General features: G+C 34.4%; 1 pseudogene; it reads right to left on the reverse strand.

Moving 5' to 3' along the window:
• Positions 1-22,014: 22,014 nt before the first annotated feature.
• Positions 22,015-24,754, reverse strand: LOC149170983 (SAC3 family protein B-like; annotated as a pseudogene).
• Between the last annotated feature and the right edge of the window lie 879 nt (positions 24,755-25,633).

The raw sequence follows: 25,633 nt of genomic DNA on the forward strand, positions 1-25,633 counted from the left end.
CCTCCTGTAATAACCTTGTAGTCCCATGAATGTTTGACCTCATCCACAGTCCTAAGAGTTTCCCACTCCATGGTAGCTTTAATATTTCCCTGGTACATTGTTATACCTTCCTTGGAAACAATAGGCCCCAAGTAATGAAATTTAGTCTAAAAGAAACCACACTTGTTGAGCTTGGCATACAACTGATGCTCTATCATAATTATTAGTACTACTACTATGTTCTTTGCATTCTCTTCCTCATTCGTAAAGTATATGAATATATCACCAATAAACAATATCAAAAACTTGTCGAGATAAGGACTTAAGACACTATTCATTAAACACATGAAAGTAGTTGGAGCATTAGTAAGACCAAAAGGAACCACCACAAACTGATCATGCACATACCTGAAATGGAATGTAGTCTTGTAGATGTCCTCTTATTTGATTCATTCCTGATGATATTCTAATCTCAAATCAAATATTTGAAAACACTACTACTCCCTTCAAACGATCAAATAAATCATCAATCTACAACAAAGGATACCTATTCTTGATAGTCACCTTTTTCAACTTCCTGTAATCAGTGCACAACCTGAGAGTACCATCCTTATTCTTTAAAAACAATAGTATTGATGCACCTAAAGGTGACACACTTGACCTAATGTATCCCTTATCAAGCATTTCCTTAAGCTGCAACTTCAATTCCACAAACTCTAGAGTGATCATCCTATAAGGTGCCTTTGATGTTGTTGTTGCTCCTGGTACCAACTCAATAGAGAAATCCATTTCCCTATGAGGGGATAAATCTAAAATATCTTCTAGAAATACATCCTAAAACTACTACAAAATAGTATACCCATTCAAGACTTCAACATACTCAACATATTTCCCTTTGTCACTAGAAATATGAACTACAAGCAATACACATCCTTTCCTGCAACTACACTTTTCCTGCATAGCTATAACAATTCTCATTGATGTAGGCTTCTTCTTTACCTACAAGATTCTTATTTCCCCATTACCATCCAGGCACTCAATATCCTTATCATAACAACCTACCGTAGTCGTGTGAATGAACAACCAATCCATGCCCAAAAGAATATTGTATGAACCCAAAGGAAGCACATTTATATGTGCTGATGTAGGCATATCATTCAAATAAAATGTGTAAGCTCTCACTAAATGATGAACTCTTTTCATGTTCCCTGTAGCAAACTGCACCAACTAAGATTTTGCATGTAATTATTTATTCAATCCACATGTTGGCCCTCCAATTTGTCATAATTTTGTTAATGAAACCATCCATTTCCGCATCATTCTATGCACCCATTGTCATCATTTTTAACCATATTTCTTCATAAATGAACCAAATTCCCACATACATGTTTATATGGTTTATTATTATTATTTTCATTATTTTTAATGAATTAAGAATATTTTTGCATGGTTTTACTAATGACAGTTTAGCAAGTTCAAGCTATTGTATTTTTGTCAATTTTCCGTAGCTATCTCCATGGTTGAGGAATTATCGCCACTCTAGAAGGAAATATGACACTTGGAATTGGTTTCTCGAAGCTCCAATATGGATTTGTATTGGTCAAATTCCACCCAGCTGGCACGTGTGGATCTCCAACATTAAATCAAGGGAAAAGCGCAATAGTTTTAACCAGTCATCTTCAAACGAGTTTTCTAAGCAAATGAAAGTATATTTGGAAAACAAAAACATGGGTTTTGTTCATCATAATCCCAATCAGGTTGATCATGAGCAGTATTCTCAAATTTGTTACCATTTGAGAGGTTTTAGAAGTTCTTTGAAGCCGTATTTTGTAGATTACGTGGATATATGGTTTTTCAATTTTTGATTTAATGCACAGTCAACAAAAAGGCCTGAATGGGATTCTCTTTAGAAAATTCTTGGAATATAGATAATTTTGATCAGATCAGGGTTGATATTTGATCCAAAATTCCATGAAACTTTATTTTATTTGATGTCATGACCAAAACTCAAGCAAGAAAATTTTGAGTCGGTTAATTGTATCAAAATTCTACAAATTACAGTATCTTTGATGAGAGGGGTAATGATCATAGATGTCAAGGATGATCTTAATTTGTAATGGCTACTGTTTTTTGAAGTAGAACAACTATATTTTTTTCATTGAATGTATTTTTTTTAATATGGCCCGATCTAAATGAAATTGGTGATTTAAATATCTTCTCTTTATCTATGTTTTCAACACCTTACAATCCTCAGGAGGCCCCCTTAGATATTTGTGAGAATAGTATGGATTCTTTCCATTTCTTTCATATTCTCATGAATGGTTTGTTTTGCATAGATTAATTGATTATGCTTATCATAGATCAAAAACTCATGCTTTCTAGAGATTAAATGTTTATGCTTTCTTAGATTAAAATGTTCATGATTCCATATATTAAACTTTGTCAGCTTTAGAACAAAATATCAATGTTTTCATAGGGTAAAATCTCATGTTTTCTTATATCAATAATATTTATGTTTTTTTTTATAGTTTAGCATTAATTTCCTTTCCAAAAACTTACTTTCATAGTTTATATTAAAGAATCTAATTTTATTTTCAAGTTTCCAATTCATTTCAGTTATGCATAAATATTTAAAGCTAATCTCCTAGCACATACATTGTAGTGTACTTCGCAAGCTCACACACCTAGAATGACATATAAATGCAATTAATTTAACAATCAATTAAATTACCCAACTTTTTTGCACTGTTGTCGGGGAATTATACATAGGTGTTATCTTTCAATTGCATCTCATTATTAGTTGCATCCATTTAGTTGCATAAGACTAATTTCATATTACTACATCCTAGAAGTATATTCATTAAAACAAAAATAAAGGAAAAAACTTCAATCACCTACCAACCCCACTATATCACCTGGTGCAGTAAGAGCCACATTATCTTCCAAATCTTGAATTCTTATTTTTGCAGGTAGAATAAGAGCTGAGTGTTGGGCTGTGAATATAACCACCTTTTTAACACTTATTTCGTCCATTTTTACTCTTCTTTATCATGCCATTTATTATAATCTATTATATAAATCCATTTTATAATGATTTATGCTCTTATGGATGAATATTATTTATTCTCCTTTATTTCTAATAAATTGATGATTATGCATTATTTTATCAATGATAGTTTTAATAGATTGGTTGTAACATTATTCACCATTTTTAGCCTCCAATACAATTTCCAAATTGAAGATTTGATCATCAAATATTCCAACTCAGAAATTCACTGGAATAAGAAGTGACAGTTTTGCGGTTGAGATTTTGGGCAAATGAAGAAGCATCTGGAAAATCCGGAACACGGGTTTTGTCCAAAACGGACCAAGTTAACCTTATTTAAGAACGGTTTGCCCAAATTCGACTCATATTGAGAGAAGAGCAGGATTCTTTGAGCACGATTTTCTCTGATTTGTTGTATGGTCGTTTCCACAAATCTCAGCTCCAAAGCCAAATTTGCCTTACTCTTTTTGAAAGATAGATGGAAATATATTTTCTTGTTGATAAATTGGTTGGAAACAATCCAATTTTGTAATAGAAATCATGTTGTAGTTATCTCTATTGTAACTTCTCTCTGATCTCTCTCTATTTAAATGAAAACAGAGATCAGAGAGGGGGATGGAAAAATGATGGAGAATTAAGGATTCAGAATTAGAGATTCAAGAATGATGATGGGATAGGATAGAATAGGAGGAAAAAGAGATTGTTGCATGTTGTAATTCTCAAGCTTTTGTTGTTGTAATGATTTCACAATTTGATGATTAATATATGATTTGGGAGTTGCTTTTCATTCCTCTCGTCTGAAGTAGCCCAGCAGCATCCGCTGGTGGCTAAGGGCCCAGCCTCTGGTGGATTGTGCTGCTACTGTATATTATCTTTTTGGTTTATGCGTGGTTTTGCTTATCAACTTTATTCGGTAATATGGTATGTTCTATTATTTTACATCACAGTTCTGTTATATCTGATTTATGTTCAATTGAGTAATATCATTCTCTATGACAGGAATGTCGTATTGATTCATCTTGACTTGGTAACGCATTGTTGTTCTTTTAATCATTGATATAACATTGCTGATCCTTACAGAATGTATTGTTGTTCAATTACAGCGTATCCATGTTGTAACACTTATTAATTGGTATTACTGAATTCATCTTAGAGATTATATTTCCTTGCGATTGTTGAATCTATTGACGTTGTTGTTCCATTACAAAATACAGTCGTATTCTTTATAACTAAGACTGATAATTGGATTACCAGATCAGATTACTATTAAGGTGTGTCGTGTGTTAAGTTATTATGCATTTGTATTTGGCTTTCAAGCGTTGTTCCATATTCTATCATTAATCAGTGTTGTTCTATTTACCGTGTGCTATTCGATTCATCTTTAAAGATAGGGGATTGCCATTTGATTTCTGTAGAACACGATTGTTGCATTTATTCTTGTAGACTAAGGTGTTGTTGCTTATTGAATTCAGTTGCTGTTACATTTCCTAGCTGTTGTTCCATTTCCTGTTATTTGCGTTATTGATTGCTTTGGTGTGCAGCAGGGCTGTCAACTGTAGAGAACATTGGTTACTGCTTCCTTGTTCTCAGATTGATTGTCTTGTTCTAGTTTGATTTCAATTGTATCAATCTCTAGAGGAATGAGTTATTGCTACTGTATCCTCGATTGATGTTTGCTGAGTGAATGATTTAATTACAGAGCATTTGAGTTTATGTTGTTGTAGTTAGATTTCTTTTTAAGCATTCATTTACTCTTGGATTTTAAGCACTATACTGCAAAACATTCCTCTTGAGTAAATAGTCGCCTCAGACTGAGTACACTCTTGAAATAAAAAGTCGTCCTTGGGTTGACAATTAATTTGAAGATAATTAGGAGTTAAAAAGACACCTTTTTATCGCTTGACATTTTGGCGTTGTTGCTGGGGAGAGTGTAGCCATTTCTAAAGAGTAGTGTGCATTTGATGAGTGCCTGTTAGGAAAGAATTTGGTATTAAAAACGGAAGGTAAGAACCTACGTACAGGAGCATGTAAAAGCCCTGCTCCCCCTCCTTCTTTCCAATAGAATTGTTAACGAACTTAGGGTAAATGTTTGAATTTTTGTGTGAATGACTAAAAAATAAAAAATAAAAATAGAAATTTTGAAAAACAAATCTCATGATTTCACTCAAGTGGTGATGTAAGCACCACCCATTTCACTAACTGATTGACAGGAACATTTGAAGAAGGAGCCTCAAAGAAACACATGAAGAACATCTTCTATTATGGTAAGAAATGGCTCACATTTCTACTTTTGAATTTCCTATCAAAGATCTAGGAGGAGTGACACAAATGCACATAATTCCCCCATTTTCTCTACCAAATTTTCATGGTTTAGCAAATGAAGATCCAGATACATTCTTATTTGAGTTCGAAATACTTTGTAGAGGATATGATTATTGTACTAATGATCAAAGGTTGAAAGTGTTTCCTCTTACTCTAAAAGGAGCAGCTCTCCAATGGTTCATGAGCCTAGGTGGGAACTGCATTCAAACATGGGAGGATATGAAGAACATATTCTTGAAGAAGTACGAAGACTATTGCATGGCCAATGGAGATATTTTCAATATGATACAAGGGGAAGATGAAAGCTTGGAGGACTATGTAGATTGATTTCAATATAACCTTCAAAAACCAAAATATAAGCATTTGGAGAAAGAAATCTTAAGAACATTTCTTCTTAAAGGAATCAGAGATGAATTTATAGAACTCTTAAATCTGATAGGAAAAGGTGATGTTTTTCAGTTATCATATGATGATATTTATGAGTTGTGCATAAGGTATCCAAGAGGAATCTCCAAGGCTGGTAAGAATTCTAGAGATGTTTGTTCTTTGTTTTCCAAATCTGCTACAAGAATAGGGGACATAAGAGCTGAAATCAATTCTTTATTTGAAAATTTTAAAGTTGATTTTATTATCTCTCTAAATGAAAAACTGGATGTTTTTCCGGTTCATAAAAATCAAGAATTTGATGAAGTGCTTTGCCCTCATGACCGAAAGGAGCATCCATTAGATACTCACCCTTCCTTATCTAGGATGGAAGTATCATATCAAAGAGATGAAGAAGCTGCAACAAGGTCAAAACCATGGAAATCATGGCCTACAGGTATGGTTCAAAACACTTCTTCTCCATTTTCTTACTTACATAATCCATTATGGAATACTAATGTGTTAGGGCAGCCATGTCAATATAACCATCAATCTTGTCTACAAGCCTGGCATGGTTCACTTTATGATTGTATGACTACTTTCCCTCATCTTGTAGCACAAACATATTCTCCATATTCTTTACTGGCTCTTCCATAACATCTTGCTTGCCCATCAAAACTATTCACACAATCCAATCAACCACATCATCACAATGCTCCATTCCATACACAATTTCTTGCTCAACTAATTCCACATCCTCACCACAATAAACCAGTACAACATGCTTACAATGTTGAACTGCAAAATTTACCCACCCTTCCCACCCATTCTATCTCACATGCGCCATTAGAAAAAATTTACAATGAGATTCAGAATGTTTCAAATTCAGAAATTGTAGAAGTTATGGAAGAAAATGAAGTTTCTTTTAGTATGCATCAACAAGGCATTTTAAAAGCTCAAGAACTTCATGGTATGATGGCTATGGGAAATCAAGAAACTAAAAAATATATTAAATATTGGTTTCACTCCATTTTTTTACAACATCACTCTATGCTTCAACAATTTTTGATACCATCTTTTGAAGGGAAGTTGGCTTCTCATACCCTAATGTTCATTAATATGCATTTTTCAACTTTGGGTATGTGCATACATGAGGCCTTATTTCTAAAATGGTTCCACTAGAAATACTCTTATACATAAACATATTTGATTCTCAAAGAAGAGTAGGATAGTGGAGAAAATAAAATAAATAAAGAAATAAAACAAACACATTTTTTTTATTTTTGTAAAAATAGTTGTTTCTTTGTTGCAACACGCTATCGAAATCAACATCGGTGATAAATATTTCAATTTATTTGTGTGTGTAGATGATTTATAATGGAAGTAAAATTTCTACAAACACTCATATTCATTTTTATCGCCAATTTGAAAAAATACTTGAATATCACATTTTTTTGGCCTGCGGGCTTGATGGAATTTTTGAAAACACAGTCGGGATAGTCATGTTTTGAGGGAACAAAATGAAATATTTTTAAAACCTGTTTCTATCCTAGGTAGACCTTAATTTATAATTTCCAACCCAATTTGAATTACTCAATTTGGATTTGAAACGAAAAAGTTATAACCGAAACATTGACAGGGTGTCTAGCGAGCAACTCAGGAACAGAGTTGGGACAGTTAGTTTTTGGAGGCCTAGATGTTTGAATTTTTAAAACCTGTTTCTATGGTAGATTCCCCTATGAATCTAGTTTACAAGGGAATCTGAATCACTCATTTTTGATATCATATGGGGAAGTTATGATCAAAATACTGACTATCTATCGTAAATCAGCGCTCTTAAAACTCTGTCTTTCTGGTTGTTCCTTACAGTATTTGACCTATCAATTCTTCTTTTCTTCAAACCCTATTTCTTTTAGAGATAAATAAATGAATCTACTTTCATTTCCAATTTGAATCATTCGAATCTGACATCAAGCGAAGAATCTATGCTTAAAACATTCACTATTGTTCTAAGTAGGGTAATCGAAAATGACTCTGTTATGCAGGTTTTTCTAACTAAAATTGACATATCATATCATTGAATTTTTAAAACCTACTTCTATTGGAGATACACCTTTGAATTAGCTTTCATTTGGCTTTGGAATCACTCAATTTGGACAAGAAACAAAGAAGTTGTGATTAAAACACTGCTGGTTAGTATGGTCGACCACTGCTCTCCCGCAAGTGACAAATAAATTTTACTTTGTTATTTTCTCCATGGATTTGTTCTACTGAGTAAATACCTTTTAGTTTTTTCATAATTCTTGGATTAGGGGAGCCTGCACACCTCTCTTTCTCCATGATTTAATTTTTTATTGCAAGTAGATACTCGTTTTTTACAGGTCCTGGAAAAATAAAGAAGGTGAATTTATGGACGAGTGATTTTTGAAAGAAATTTTATGAAACAAAGGAATTTCATCTAACTCATTACCCAACGGATTCGTAATAGAATAAATGAAGAATTGATTTCAATTTGAAGATTCATGTCTTGTCATTACTGCCAAAACATTTTTCAAAGAGATCATTTTTTTTTCATAATATCATAGCTGTTGTAATTTAATTTATTTATTTACATACTATTTTTTAAATAAAATGTTGTTTCTTTTCTGATTTCTCTTATATTTTGTGTTTCAGGTGTTGCTTCATTCAAACTGTAACCCATCCTCAGCATCAATACAGTGAACAACGAATTCATTCTTTGTGTGCTTGCATTTTATGCTTGTGCATTTTACTGTTCCTTTTCTGAAGGGACAACATTTGTGTGCACTTTTGTTGTTCCTGCTGTTCTTTTTCCAAAGGGGCGGCATTTTCATTTTTTTGTTCCCTTTTCAAAAGAACAACACCTTTTGTGTCAGCCATTCCTTTTTCACTTTCATTTTGCTGTTCCTTTTTCATGGTTCATTTTGTTGTTCCTTTTACATGGTTCATTTTGCCGTTCCTTTTCCATGGTTCATTTTGTTGTTCCTTTTTCGCGGTTCATTTTGCTATTCCTTTTCCAAAGGAATGACACTTGTGTTTTTGCTATTCCTTTTCCAAAAGAACGACACTTTTCATTTTTCTATTCTTTTTCCAAAAGAATGGCACTTGCGTTTTTGCTGTTCCATTTCCAAAGGAACGACACTTTTCATTTTTGCTGTTCCTTTTCCAAAGGAACGGCACTTGCGTTTTGCTGTTCATTTTCGAATGGAACAACACTTCTACACTTTTACATTTTGCTGTTCCTTTTCAAATGGAACAGCACTTCTGCACTTTCACTTTTTTCTATTCCTTTCCAAATGGAACAACACTTCTACACTTTCATGTTTCGCTGTTCCTTTTCGAATGGAACAACACTTCTGCACTTTCACGTTTTGTTGTTCCTTTCCAAATGGAACAACACTTCTACACTTTCACATTTTTGTTGTTCCTTTCCGAAGGAACAGCACTTTCAAATTTTTGTTGTTCCTTTTCAAAGAAACAACATTTTCATATTTTTTTGTTCCTCTTAAGGAACAACCCTTTTCCATATGCATCTTTCGTTGTTCCCTACACGAAACAACACTTTTTCGTGTGTATTTTTGCTTTTTGGTGTGAATTTCCTTTATTGTTCCCTACAAGGACCAACACTTTTTTTTAGTGTTTTTGTTTTTCCTTAAAAAAAACAACACTTTGGGAGTATTTTCGAGAGCAACCCTTCATTCCTCTTGTGGGATTATTTCTAGTTCATCTCAACCACATTTTACAGATTCCCTTTCATGGCATGAAGTACACTACTTTTATGAGGACAAGAATTATGGATTCTTTTGAAGCGAGTTAATATCATTCACATTATGATCTTTAACAGGACAACTCCTTGATGATAGATTCTTTTCAAAAGGGACACAATTATTTATGTACTACTTTACTGCATTGTTTTCTGTTGTACATGATACTGATTGGTTATCTTAATACCATGTTCGTTCCACCCTTCCTAGTTATAATCTTCTCTGTCTGTAATAAATGAGATTAAGGGTATATTTTTTTTATTGACATGTTCAACTTCTTCCACCATCCCTACTCTTAAGGGGTGCTGAGCCTCCCTCTCTTTATCATAAAAATGTGTAATAACAACAAAAAAATTTTCGCAAATAGAGGATAGGGGGTCTCATTACGAGCCAGCCTACCATGTTCATAAGGCTATAACAAAGTGGCATTCCCATTATGGCCACCACACCAGGGTTATGATCCATTGGATAGCCAAATTATCCTTGGAACAAGAGGTCTCATCACGAGCTGGCCTGATCACTTTTGCTACATCCCAGTGAATGGCAGTGTGGTTATCTGGTTACCACGCCAGTACACTGATCTCTTCTGTAGAACAGCACTGTAACTCTCCATTTATAAATTGAGCATCCTGGCTCATATGGGTTAAAAAGCAACCCTGTCGAGGCTATGGACGCCTGTTGGCAGTAGACGCTCTGCTTATGGTATTGAAGTTATATCTTATCGTCAATTATTACTATAATACCCTTTTCTTATTTTTTTCTTTTTATCAGAGAAGTTATTTCCTTAATTTTCCCTATTTTGAACCTTTACGCATGAGAAATTATTTTCTGATCAATTACATCATTTTCAGCTAGAATACCATTAGTAAAGCATCTTTTTAGCATATTGTTGTTCTTTTTCTTTTTCGCATAACTTATCATCAATCCAAAGCGTCCTATCTCTTATTCATAACTATCTTTACACACTCTGCTCTCATTATAACCATAACTCTCGTTGTCCTATCATTGATATGTGTACTCTACCTTATATACTATTGTATTGTTCATTCCCTGGCCTTGCCGTCAGCATAACACCTTTCATAGGCTTTATGGTCATGAAATCCCTTTTCCAATTGGAGGGGGAATGTATGCATTATGGGATTGCATGTGATATGATTACTACACTCTGCCATCACTTGTTGATTTGATAAAATATTAGTATTGCATGTATACAAAAAGTTTTTCTGATTGAAATTTTTGCATGCATCTTAATCTGTTACTATTCAAAGCTAACACTATGGATTCAAGAACATTGTATGCAAAATAGTAATTTGTTTACAAGAGAACAACAAGTATGGGCAAAATTCTATTTACAGCATGACCACACTATTGCAACTAACAGAAGAGGCTCAAGCAACTCACGAACGTGAACAAGTCTTCCGACATGATGTGCTTGCCTGGATTCTACCTTCTACATCACTTTTAGCACCCACCTTGCCTACATTAGCTTCAACAAATGCCAGTCCATATATGTCATTTTTCTTTAGAGGTAAAACTTGAGGTAAAATAGCATAATTTTCTGATTTATTACGAATTTAGGAGAATTTAATGAAAATCCATTTTGAGCATTATTTATCATCCTTCATTCCACATCTTTACCACTTCCCTCTTTTTCAGCGACATATCATCTTTCAGTTTTGGGGGAATATTGCTTTCATTCATTTCTTTCTTATGACCATGTCATTACTATTCCTTATCATCCATTGCTATTCTTATTCATTCTCAACACCTCCCTTATTCCATGGTGTTTTACACCAAGCATAGAATTCAACAGCTGGTAGCAACCACATCAATTTGTTTTCTAGCATAGCATGAGGGCATGCTAATTCTTCAGAGAGGCGGAGGAATTGCTACGCATGATGGATGTTTTCTACTTTCTTTTTCATTTAAGGCATACAATTTCAGTGCAGAAATTGATTTCCATACTATTTTTAAAACTATGAACTCAATTCTTGTGATTTCTAGAAAACACAGACGTATCATTAAAATATACAAACCCAGATAATTTCAAATTAAATTGGTTCATAAATTTTTGGAAATCATGCACTATCACCTACAGCCGTTTTGTTTATATCTCATGATCCGTGCATCAAAACGATCTGATTTTTGGATCATAGAAGCATCAATATAGTCAAAATCTACTTGCACAATTTCAACATAATCTGGTTTGTAGTTTTGAGAAAATGGTTAACGAAGTTTGCTGTCACTTATATCATATTTTTTTGCAGCTTCATTGTTATGCCTTCATCAAGATTGCTAAAATTGAATATTCATTAATTAAGGAAGAATTCATTTGTTCTATCAATTTCATGAGCTGGGATGAACAAATTTTTTATTGCTTGGTTAACACATGGGTTTTGTCATTGGGTTGCATGAGGACATGCAATATATTCGGTGTCAGGGTATGTTGGGCCATGAATACGACCACCTTTTTAACACTTATTTCATCCATTTTTACTCTTCTTTATCATGCCATTTATTATAATCTATTATATAAATCCATTTTATAACGATTTATGCTCTTATGGATGAATATTATTTATTCTCCTTTATTTATAATAAATTGATGATTATGCATGATTTTATCAATGATAGTTTTAATAAATTGGTTGTAACATTATTCACCATTTTTAGCCTCCAATACAATTTCCAGATTGAAGATTTGATCATCAAATATTCCAACTCAGAAATTCACTGGAATAAGAAGTGACAGTATTGTGTTTGAGAGTTTGGGCAAATGAGGAAGCATCTGGAAAATCCGAAACATGGGTTTTGTCCAGAACAGACCAAATTAACTTTACTAAAGAACTGTTTGCCCAAATTCAACTTGTATTGAGAGAAACACAGGGTTCTTTGAGCATGATTTTCTCATATTTGTTGTATGGCCATTTTCCCAAATCTCAGCTGCAAAGCCAAATTCACCTTGCTCTTGTTGAAAGATAGATGGCAATATATTTTCTTGTTGATCAATTGGTTGGAAAAAATCCAATTTTGTAATAGAAATCATGTTTTAGTTATCTCTATTGTAACTTCTCTTTGATCTCTCTCTATTTAAATGAAAATAGAGATTAGAGAGGGGGATGGAAAAACGATGGAGAATTAAGGATTCAAAATTAGAGATTCAGGAATGATGATGGGATAGGATAGAATAGGAGGAAAAAGAGATTGTTGCATGTTGTAATTCTCAAGCTTTTGCTGTTGTAATGATTTCACAATTTGATGATTAATATATGATTTGGGAGTTGTTGTTCATTCCTCTCGTCTGAAGTAGCCCAGTAGTGTCCGCTGGTGGCTAAGGGCCCAGCCTCTGGTTGGTTGTGCTGCTACTGTATATTATCTTTTTGGTTTATGCGTGGTTTTTCTTATTAGATTTATTCGATAATCTGGTATGTCTATTTATTTTACATCACGGTTCTGTTATATCTGATTTATGTTCAATTGAGTAATATCGTTCTCTATGACAAGAATGTCGTATTGATTCATCTTGACTTGGTAATGCATTGCTGTTCTTTTAATCATTGATATAACGTTTCTGATCCTTACAGAATGTATTGTTGTTCAATTACATCATATTCGTGTTGTAATACTTATTAATTGGTATTACTGAATTCATCTTAGAGATTATATTTCCTTGCGATTGTTGAATCTATTGACGTTGTTGTTCCATTACAAAATACAGTCGTATTCTTTATAACTAAGACTGGTAATTGGATTACTAGATCAGATTACTATTAAGCTGTGCCATGTGTTAAGTTATTATGCATTTGTATTTGGCTTTCAAGTGTTGTTCCATATTCTATCATTAATCAGTGTTGTTCTATTTACCGTGTGCTATTCGATTCATCTTTAAAGATAGGGGATTGCCATCTGATTTTTTTAGAACACGATTGTTGCATTTATTCTTATAGACTAAGGTGTTGTTGCTTATTGAATTCAGTTGTTGTTACATTTCCTAGCTGCTGTTCCATTTCCTATTATTTGCGTTATTGATTGCTTTGGTGTGCAGCAGGGCTTTCAACTGTAGAGAACATTGGTTACTGTTTCCTTGTTCTCAGATTAATTGTCTTGTTCTAGTTCGATTTCAATTGTATCAATCTCTAGAGGAATGAGTTATTGCTACTGTATCCTCGATTGATGTTTTCTGAGTGAATGATTTAATTACAGAGCATTTGAGTTTATGTTGTTGTAGTTAGATTTCTTTTTAAGCAATCATTTACTTTTGGATTTTAAGCACTATACTGCAAAACATTACTCTTGAGTAAATAGCTGCCTCAGACTGAGTACACTCTTGAAATAAAAAGTCGTCCCTGGGTTGACAATTAATGTGAAGATAATTAGGAGTTAAAAAGACACATTTTTATCGTTTGACAGTGAGAAACAAAGAGGTTGAAGAAATGGATGGATAGGATGATAATGAGGAAGATCCTTTTCGATTTCCCATTGAATAAACTATTGTCAATGTTCATATGAAGAATATCCCTCCATATGTAGTTCTTAACTTCAAAGGTATTAGATCAAAAACCCAGAAACCTTTCTTTTTGAATTTGAAATAATTTTTGGATGTTATGGCCACTAATTACACATTCAAAAAATGAATTTTTCGACAACATTGAAGGATAGAGCTCTCAAATGGTTCATTACTTTAGGAACAAATTCTATAAAGACATGGGATGATATGAAAAGAGTAATTTTGGAAAAATATCAAGATTATTGCATAGACCAAGACCTTAGAAATGAAGTATTTAAGATGAACCAAAAAGAGAATGAAAGCCTAGAAGATTTAGTGGAGAGATTTACTTATAATATCACAATATCTAAATTGCATAATTTAGGATCAGACACATTGAAAACACTCCCACTAAATGCTATAAGAGATTAATGGATGTATCTTCTTAACCTGGTGGGAAAAGGAGACATCTCTCAATTGTCATTTTAAGATATTTTTGAACTGTGCAAGAACATATGAAGAGGAAAAGCAAAGTGTGGAAGATCCCCTCAAGGTCCATTTATGGCAAGAGTAAGTAAATCGACATGAGGATTGGTAAGTCAAACTGAAGTTAACAATTTTCTAGACATTCTTGGTAATTTAAATGAACAAATTAATTTGATAAGAATAAAAAACAAGCAAAATGTTGACATTGTTGCTTCATTTATATTTTTTCCTAAATGTATAAAGAAACATGATTTTCATGAATGTCCACTTGATAACATTAAAATTTGTGAAATCTGTACAGGATCACATACTATTAAAGATTGTCCATCATTACCAAGGTTAAAGGCAGTTTACCAAGGAGAAAATAAAACACTGGAGCAATCCTATTATGTAGCTCCAAGAAGACCATGGAAAAATCATCATCTAGTATGATGCAATATCTTAATTCTCAAATTTAGGGTTATGCATAACAAACTAAAAGTAATTGGAAAGCACCCTTATCTTGGAAACCTTCGACATCTCAATCCCAACCTCAAAAACAACCTTGGACACCTTGGTCATCTCAATCCCAACCTCAAAAACAATATTGGAAACAAGGTTTGCAACGGCCTTAAAGAGGAAATCCACCATATCCTCAATATTTTCCTCATTATCCTCAATACAACCATCAATGTTATCCATACCATTCACCTCCACCACAACACCATTTTCACCATCAGATGACCTCAATTCAACCTTTCTCATTACCACCTAGACAAGCACCCCAAAGATTCATTCCCACTCCACTACCTACATAACCATTTTAGATCCCACATAATAAAACACCTCAATCCACTTACAATTTTGAGGTATTACAAAATGCTTCTCCAGCTACCATTGAATAAAAAAAACCATAAGAAGAAGATTTAGATAAGGTCCAAGAATCATGTATTCTTGTCTATAAAGAGTAGTTGTTGGAACCTGATATTGAACGTTTCATGCATGCCTATCACCATATTCTATGAATGGAGATCACATCTCTAAAGACTTGCATGGCATGATAGAATGAAGCCAAGGAAGACAATATTACATTAAGTCTTGGTTCAAGACAGTCATTGGATCCCAATACTCCATTCTTCAATATCTTCTAACATCATCTCAATAAAAGAAGTTTGTCTCTCATATACTAGTACATATCAAAGAGTATATTTCAAACCTGCATATGAGTTTATCTATCATCTTGTTACACACATGATTTCATTGGAAGGATTCATATACTTGAATGATATTTATTTTTCAAGTAGAGTAAGACATATAAAAAATAAAAAATAAAAAAGTAAAAAGAAAAATAAGTCCTATTATGAAAACCATCTTCCTAGCTCAATTGGACATGAACTTTTCTTGGAGACCAAGAAACTGGCAAGCAAAGTTCACAATAAATTTTGCAATTTTATGATGGTTTCAATCTTTTATTATGGTTCTCCAAATCATTTTTGGTTCTATGATTGAGTTGGTTGATGTGGGATTCCTTAAGACCCACCTTCCAATAGGCCTTGTCCCATCGACATCAACACCTTATCTAGGATCAAGATCAGAGATTATTTGGAGTGCCTTGGAACTTGCATACATCAACAACAAGCATCCCTTTTTACAACAATGGATTAGAACAATCTCTTTTGATAGTCTAATTTTGTAGGTGACTCAACTTCAACACATTCACTTGTCCCTATCAAGATGCACTCAAGTACCATGACACTCATTTACATTATCGGTGTGTTGTCTCTCATTGGTTAATGATTTTCATTATTGATCAATAATCCAATGATTCCTTTCCATGCTCGACTTCGGCACATTCATTTGCATCGTAAGATTTGTACCATGAATTTTGGTTTTGATGAAGACTATATGGTTTTATGGAATCAAAAACAACTTGCAGTAGTATAGTTTATTTGTTTCTTGTAACAACATGTTCATCTTGTTTTCATTCAACAACAACATGATGGAACCACCTCAACACTTTTTCGTTCATTTCATTTTCGAGAAAAAAAATAAAATTTGTTATATTTTAGTCAATATGCATTATGTTTCATGGTTTCTACTTCATCATGTAAGACAAAATCCAAATTAGTAGTTCAAACATGGAGAAAACAATTTTCAACAAAAATTGACGTTTTTTGCAACAACTACGAAAAGTTCTAGTTTCTGCAGCTATTACTGTAACATCTTTTTTTTTCTATAGCAACGCGTTCCAGACGCAGTTTTGGCACAAATATTGTAAGGGATTGGAGTAGAAATAAAAAATTTCAAGTTTCTAGGATTTCTTAGAATATGGTAAATTGAGTTAGACACAAGAATAATTCAAAAAAGTGCAAATTTCCAAGACTTTTTAGGAGGTTGTTAAGGTAGATTTTCAATTTTTATCACTATGCACAATTAGGACGGAATTTGGTATTTTTGTAGAAAAACTTTTTTTCACCATCAAAAGTGGATTCTAAAGGCATGTAGCAGTAAACAAAGGTAAAAATATATTGTTTCCCTTTTGAATCACTCAATTTGGCCTTAAAATGAGTTCGTGGCATATTTTTTGTTGCAACATTGGGCAACGTGAAGGGTTAAACATGGAAAAAGTTTATTTGATCATACCTTGAAAACTGTGCATCCGTTGGTCTTGATTTTCTTGTGGAAAATGCATTGAGGTAGGGAAAATAAATACACAAAATTTCACGAAATTCAAGTGTATTTTTCAAGAAATTGGACATTTTCAACTACACAAACTTCTCATTTTTCTCGAGATCGTGCACCGATTTGCTGAGATATTTTGTGGGAAGATGCATAATATTAATAGTAACACCTTAGAAAATTTCAGGAGAATCTTAGCTAGTATTTGAGAGAAATTGGAAGCAAGTCTGCTACATGAAAAATATACATTTTGTGGAGCAAGGTCAAAATGGCGGTCAACACATCATGGAACAGAGTACCTAAGACAAGTCAACACCAAATCAGCCATTAGATTGTGTTCCCTTGTCCAATTCCAAAAGGTAAACTTTAGGTAAAAGCCATAAACTTTTTAAGTTGTTAAAATTTCTAGAAATTTTGATGAAAATTTATTGTAAACATGTAGTTCCAATTTATCTCCCATTATGTTTTGGTGAATCCTTTAACAACCAATCCTACAAGCTATGATTGATTATTTATCAATAAAGTCCTGCCACCCATGCAATCATCTCATTTTCTCCCATGGTCATAATGATTTTCTTCTATGCTTTCATCACACTCTTGTTTAGACTTTCTCTTCTTGTTAATCTATGCTTTCCTTGATGGTCCATCAACATGATGTTCTTAAGAAATAGAAAAACATGACTTCATGGTACATGTTTGTAGCACATGATCAAAAGGTACATGGAGCACTTAAATTATGTGTCATATTTTTCATCTTAAAATTTTTAATGGAAGCCAAGAAATGATGAGTACAAAGCCACAAGAAGAAGAAGGTTGCAACAAGGCTTTGTTCAGACACTCTTGAAATCACTTGGAAGCATATTTTAGGCTTTGGTAAGTTGTATAACACTCACCAACAACTCTTATTTTGTTTGATGTGCGACTCATCTTGTCAAATATTCACATTGGGAATTTTTCTTCATTCATTAGTTTGTGGTTTCTTGAAGAAACTATTTGATAACATTGTTGAAATAACTTTGGTTGCTATGCATGGATGATAAGAAGAGAATCATTATGGGCTCCAATCTATGATCATTTCTAGCCATACTAATGGGATGATTTTCACAAGGATGGAAATCACAATGTATTGATGGAGTAAGAGTGTTTATGTGTTATTCACAATATGAAATTCTCCCAAGGATTGAAGAAATTGTGCATAATTAAGTAGTGCCAAGAACCTCATAAATAGCTCCAAGTTATTGCAAGAGCTATATTAAAAAAAAATGAATTTGCAAAGGCTTTGACAACAATGAAAAAGTACTTGGATATGCTACTTTGTTGGCACCCTTTCCCTTCACCAAAGTTGTATATAATATTGTGAAAGGGTCTAATAAGTAATGCAGGGATGTGTGTTTTATTAGAGAAGAACATATCAGTAGGCATCTCTTCTACCTCTATAGCATCCATGAGCAACCTAGTATCTAAAGACTTCAAGTTGTTTGACATTCAAAGGAGGATGGGTAACTCTTCTTTCTTAATCTAATGACACAACAAGCAAGTGTAGAAACAAAGAGTTTTGCTACCATATTAGTAGTATTGAAAAATAGAGAGAGAAAAGTGCATATTATTGAGAAAGAGGGTCAATATTGCTCTCTTGGAGCTTTGGTCAAGGATTTAGTTGAAATGACAGAATAAAGGAAAACAAGGAATGGGTTGGATTATGAAACTTTGCAATGCTTTATTTGCTTGTGGACATGTAAAATCTCCAGTGTGGTGGAATGTTGGGTCTTCAATTTGTCATTATCTTGTTAATGAAACCATCCATTTCCACATCATTCCATTCACCCATTTTCATCGTTTTTAACCATATTTCTTCATAAACACACCAAATTCCTACATACATGTTTACGTGATTTTTTATTATTATTTACATTATTTTTAATGTATTACGAATGATTTGCAGTTTTATCAACTTTGCATAGCTATCTCCATGGATAAGGTAGTAGCACCACTCTAGAAGGAAATTTTACACTTGGACTTGGTTTCTAGAAGCTCCATTATGGATTTCTATTGGTCAAGTTCCACCCAGATTGCACGTGTGGACCTCCAGCATCAAATCAAGGGAAAATCGCAACAATTTTGACCATTCAACTTCAAATGTGTTTTCTGAGAAAATAAAAGAGAATTTTGGAACACACAAACATGGGTTTTGTTCAAAACAGGCCTAGTTAGGGTTGCATAGAGATTTTTTCTCAAATTTGTTACCATTTGAGAAATTTTTGAAGTTATTTGGAGCCTTATTTTTCTGATTATGTGTATATATGTTTTTTCAATTTTTCATTTAACGCATAGTCAACAAAAAGGCCTGAACAAGCTATTCTTTAGCAAATTTGTGGCATAGAGATAATTTTGATCAGATATGGGCTGATCTTTGATCCAAAAGTCCATGAAATTTTATTTGATTTGATCTCATGACTAAAACTCAAGCAATAAAATTCTAAGTTTGTTAGTTTTCTCGAAATTGTATAAATTGCAGTCTCTTTGATCAAAGATGGCAAGGATGATCGTAGATTTAAAGGATGGTCTTAATTTGTAATTTTTGTTGCTTATTGAAGTATAAGAAATCTATTTTTTTCATTAAATGTAGTTTTTTTTAATATGGCACAAATCTGAATGAAATTGGTGATTTAAATCTCTTCTCTTGATCTAAGTTTTCAACACCTTGTAGTCCTCAAGAGGCCCCCCCTAGAGATCTATGAGAATAGTATATATGATTTCCATTTCATTCATATTCTCATGAATGGTTTATTTTACATAGATTAATTGTTTATGCTTATCATAGATTAAAAACTCATGATTTCCTTAGATTAAATGTTTATTCTTTCTTAGATTAAAATATTCATGATTCCTTAGATTAAAGTTTGTAAGTTTGAGAACAAAATCTCCATGCTTTCATAGGGTAAAATCTCATGTTTTCTTAGATCAATAATCTTTATGTTTTTTTCTAGTTTAATGTTAATTTCCTTTCCAAAATCTTAGTACTTTCATAGTTTATATTAAAGAATCTAATTTCCTTTTGATGTTGTTAGCGCTCGAATCTACCTCAGGCTGAAGGAAGGCAAAATTTGAGGCAACATCAAACCAAGCTCAGCATCGTAGCTAGCCCTACGAGGACAGGAGAGGGCTCTCTCTAGTCAATATCGATAAAATGAGCAATAGGGGGCGAGATGACTTAAAATTGGAAACTGATTTTAGGCTAGTAAAATGAATTTGAATGAGAGATATTTGATTTAATGACTAAGTTGTTGGGCTGCATGGGACAAGGATAGCATGAGCAGAGATTTAACCAAAGGCACAGGATATTTCATAAGGCGAGATAAGCATGAGGTTTTAGCAATTGAATTGAATTTGAATGGGGTGAAAAGACTGTTTAAGAAAGCTGAAAAGGGCATTAATGTATGAATCCTTTCCAGGCAGAAGAAAACACATAAATACTGAACACTTCTTCAAGGCAAAGCAATGACTGAATTCTACCTTTCTCACTTAAAAGTATTCAGCTGGAAACGATCATGAATGAACTCCCAAATATCACAGGATATATATGAAACAAAGAGAAAAACACATGCCAAAAATCATACCACAAGAAACTTATAAATCAGAGCTACTCCATTTAATTATTTCTCTATCAAACTGTATATCCAAACGTTGAGTTATTCCTCCACTGTTTCCTAGAACTCAGAACCCTCCACAAATGATTTGTCATACAATAAATAAATTTCATCTGAGGGAAAACAAATCGATGAAAAGTAGGGAGCTGGAAAACCAATCGACGAAGATAGGGAAAGAGCTGTCCATCTGTGCTGGGGACAGAGCAGCGTTACATTATTCCATTTGAAACTTTTTTGATGATCAATAAAAAGACGACAACTGTAGCTGCATATCATAACTGAAGTGAAAAATAGGAAATCGAATCCTGTTTCTCTGCCCTGGTAGATGTCTCTGATTTAAATTTTGGCTTTTTGGTTTCTGACTTTTTGCCTTCCCTGTGCCTTTTTCACCGCTTGGTTTTCGACTTTTTCACCTTTTGTGTCATTCAAAGCCTCCTCCTTTATGCACTGCTTACAACAATATTGATGTGTTCAATGCCTTCCCCCCTTCCCTTATATTATGGACTGAAAATGCGTTTTTATAGAATTTGATCTATCCCTCTCACTGATACTCCACTCAAGATTCTTCTAAGACCGAAATGGAACCAACTTCAAAGAGTCTCAATTAAGTTCAGATGATATTCTTCTCTCATTCTTTATGACTAAAACTAGTATTCGACCCAAAGAAAAAGTCAAGTCAGGTAATGAATTTATTTCATCGAACTTACACCCAAACTACAGGGTACTTAAGAATTTGTTGCAGCTGAATTATGCTTGTAGCAGCACATTCTTTCCACTGAGGCACACATCGGAAGTTGTTCGACTTGTCTCTTTAAAATCAAACTGTTGTAGAAAAGTGTCTTTAAATAGCGCAAGGAATCTTGGATTTCGTTTTTGGTTTGATAATTTGGAAGTGAACCATGTCGTTGGTAATCACATTCCAAAAGATTACTGCAAGAAAAAATTCCTTTGTTTGTGGTATGCCATTATGGAATCGATTTTTGAATAATGCATTGTCACCTGTATTGAAGACTTGTGTCATTCAAGGCCGCCTCCTCTGTTTGACCAAAATCTATAGTGTGTTGCACCTCATCAAGATCTGGAATTTGGTAGTTTACTTCTTCCATGCCACCTTTTTCTACCAAAAAATTTGCTCATCAGAGGTGATTGCACAGGTGCATCCTTGAGTTCTCTGGTTATTTTATCCAATACCACTGATTCTTGATTGCCTTCCCTTGCATGCTACAAGAATTGATTTTTTAGAATCTATCCATTAGGTGCCAACCTTAAACCCCTTGATAGAGCCCTGGAACTTGCTTCAAACATTTCATTTAATGAAGGTTCCACTTTGGTAGCACTTGCAGAGGATATAAAGACTTGACGAGTAGATGAAAGAAGGTTCTTTACATCATTTCCTGCTGAAACAATGGTGCCTGGTCGTGAAACATATGCAACAGGAGCAGGTTCACTAGCTAATAGCATTAACCGCCAATTGTAAATTTTTCGATATATAGGAACCCATTTTGGAATAATAAGACTTCTAGAACCAATGCATTCATAAGAAGTGTTGTTCTGTACCATTAAATCAGCCTCCATCAACATCATCAAATCACCTTTTCTTGCCAAGCTTATCTCAGTCAAATATTGACATAAGGATTTCTCAAGATATGTTTTCTGTTCTTGGACGTCATCCAATGCACTAATTTGAGGATGTAAATTCAATGATGAATATTCTTGCAATTTGACCCCACAAGAAACAGGACCCCAGTTTAATGAAGGAAAGTAGGGAAGCTTGCACACTCTGAGTGCATGAACAATTGAATCAATGTTAGAAACCACGTTCCATCCAGACTTGGGAAAATATGAGTTTAGAAATCCACCTTCCACAATATCATCAAACACATTAATTTTAGGTGGCGGCCAACCAGGAACACTGTTCTGAGCTGCGAAACAATGTCACTTTCAGTTCTTTCCAATGCCTGATTGAAAACAGCAATACAATCCCTCGGTGTCACTTCTGATGGCTTCACATTTAAGAGGGCGTTCAAATGAGGGTCCAGAGACTCTAAAACCAGATCTCGAACGTCTGAAGGATAAACATTTGGTTGTAAAGGAGCATGATGGGCAAGCCACAATAACCCCTCTCTTAAGCAATCATCACTAAAAAAACCCTTTGACATCATTTTCATTCTCTCTATCAAGAATAACAGACCAGCTATTAATCCTCATCCTATCCAATTTATGAAGCTCTAACAGGTTCTCTATTGTGATTCCTTCAACATTTCCAGAGCTCAAGATCAGGAGAGGTAAGTGGGAACCCGGTTGAACACTCCTTACAAGAGACTGCAGTCTTGTTCGTTCAAGATCCCATCGAACATTGTCAGCCAATAGAAACAGAAGGCCGCTTGCTCCTACTAAGCTAGCCTCATTGCTTTCAAGACTGTCAGCATCAAAAGCCACATCTCTCAAAATGGACAAACTTAACAAATCATGAGTGCCACTACCTTCAGTATCCATGGCAATCCATTTCTTCAAAATAGTCATATCTGACTTGCACTCTTTGCTGTCTATTTCACCATTGCTCATTAATTCAGCACGCAACCATCGCCCCACCATGGTGCTGTGAAAGTTACATGATTCCATAGAATGGCCTAAGTTATCTTGCATTCGAGAACATGTCACTAACTCCAACATAGACACTTGGCATGAGGATTTTTTTCTTTTAAAATAGGCATGATTATCTCAGGCCCATCCAGTCTTGACCACATTCTTTCATGTCTCTTACGTCTTTCTCTTATAATCTGATCAATCTTGATCTCTAACGCCGGTGGAGGACACGTGGGTATGCCTGCCACGAATTCTTCATAGCATGCATTCACTTTGTTGGATCTAACAGGAGGGCCCAAAAAGAGAGAATTCAGAGCTTTAGCAGCCTTCATTCGACGCATATTGTGCACCTTTTTTGCTGCCTGATGCTTCCATTTCCTTAGGAAAATGTTCAATTTAGCATGATTAGCTTCTGCCATCCACATAGCCAGTCTTGCTTTCTCTTCTTCAAGTTCAGATTCAATTACGACATTCTCATCTTCTTTGACTCTCTCAATACCACGTGTTTCAGCTTTATCACATAACGATTTTGATACATCCTTTCTTTCAACTGGATTCACTAAGCATTCTTCCACCGGAATAAGACTCCTGTTAACGTCCAACTCTAGTTCAGAAGCAAACACATTTCTACGTTTTTTCTTTGGCTGATGCTCTTGCAGTGAATTCGACTTGCTACAAATCTGGGTGTCACATGTTCTATGCTCAAATTTGGCATGGGCAATGAGACTAGCAACTTGTTTGCTTCCTCTACCTCTTCCATTTGATGACTTCCAGACTCCTGAAGAATCTGTCAGTGTTGGACCTGATCTTCATTATTGAGTTGCACATCCTCTTCATAATCAAGCATTTCCTCTTCTCGGGGAACAATGGAAGCAACTGTAGATTCTTTAGATTGAGTATCCCTATTAGACTTATCAACTGGAAGATCCAAAGCCTTCATAGCTTGCCAAGTGCCATCCATAATTGGCCCCTGACCAGAAGAAAACACATCGAAGACTACTTTTGCAGACCTTTTCTAATATACAATTTGGGAACACTTGGTGGGAAAATCTGTATCACTACTCAAGAATGGACCTTCTTTCACCATGTAAGCATCTTCATATTGCTTGAGAGAAAACCCGTGGTATTCTAGAAGACCTTCAATATCTTCTTTGTCCATGCCTAACCACTTTACAACCTGAGCAACTGAAATACCCCAATTCCTCTGCAACCCACTGTGCAATGAAGCTAATGCTTGAGTCCGCAACTGTTTGATGCCGCAGCAGGTTCGGGAGATACAGTCCTTGTCATTCCATGATACTGCTGGTGTTGTAACTATGTTTGCGCAACAGATGATTGAAAAGGCCGAAATCGCTGCTGTCCATAGTGGATTTTGAAACTGAGTTGACGTTTTTGACATTATAAATCCTCCTATTCTTTCCAAACGAACCCAACAAGCAATTTAAAGATTCACATCAAAACATAGGAGGCAAAATTTGAGTGAGAAGTGGTAAAAAAATTTGTTTCAGGCCTTTGCGCCGCGGACCAACCAATGCACTGCGTCTGGTGAGTGCATCGTGCCAGTGTAAAAAATGCACTGTGGAGGAGCGCCCAATGCGCCGCGTTGCACCTATGCACCGCGCTGTTCTCCAATGCGCCGCGCTAGGATTTTACACAGTCACGGCTTGAAAATTTGCAAGCTTTGCCTTCTCTTCACTAAACCTCGACTTCAATCGACCCTTTGAATGCCAAACTGACATTGATACACATAGAAACATTTTCACAAAGGCATGACTTTGATTTCTTCTGATTCAACAAACCAAGTTGTATAATTTGGCATTTCGGGCATTTGAATGCAAACTCTGTTTTGTTTGATTTTGCTTTGTCTCTTTGTGTTGATGATGTTCTTTATATTTGTGCTTTTGTAGGGATAGGAGCAGCTGAAGTTGCTGCCATTGAAGAGTTGTACAACTTTGAAACACTTTGACAAATTACACATTTATTACAAAAACACATTTGATGATTTCTTCTTCAAAACAGGGTTTTGAAGAAGAATCAATCTCGCATTATTGACGATGACATTCCTAAAATAAAAACTTACTGAACCTCCCTCTGGCCCGCAAGTGTTATTTCACACCTCTGGAGACAAAATCCTGGACTCAAGAGTTAAAATGACTCTTTTTGACCAAAATGGCATTTGATGACTGCAAATGATGAGAAATGAACCTTCGTGAATTTGACTCTGACAGAGGACTGACAAGACTGAGTCTAACAAAGTTTACAATTAATTTCAGTTGTA

This window comes from Pinus tabuliformis, chromosome 4_2 (assembly GCF_031772625.1).
Source record: "Pinus tabuliformis cultivar Carrire ecotype Pingquan chromosome 4_2, CPIR1, whole genome shotgun sequence".
Lineage (NCBI taxonomy): Eukaryota > Viridiplantae > Streptophyta > Pinopsida > Pinales > Pinaceae > Pinus > Pinus tabuliformis.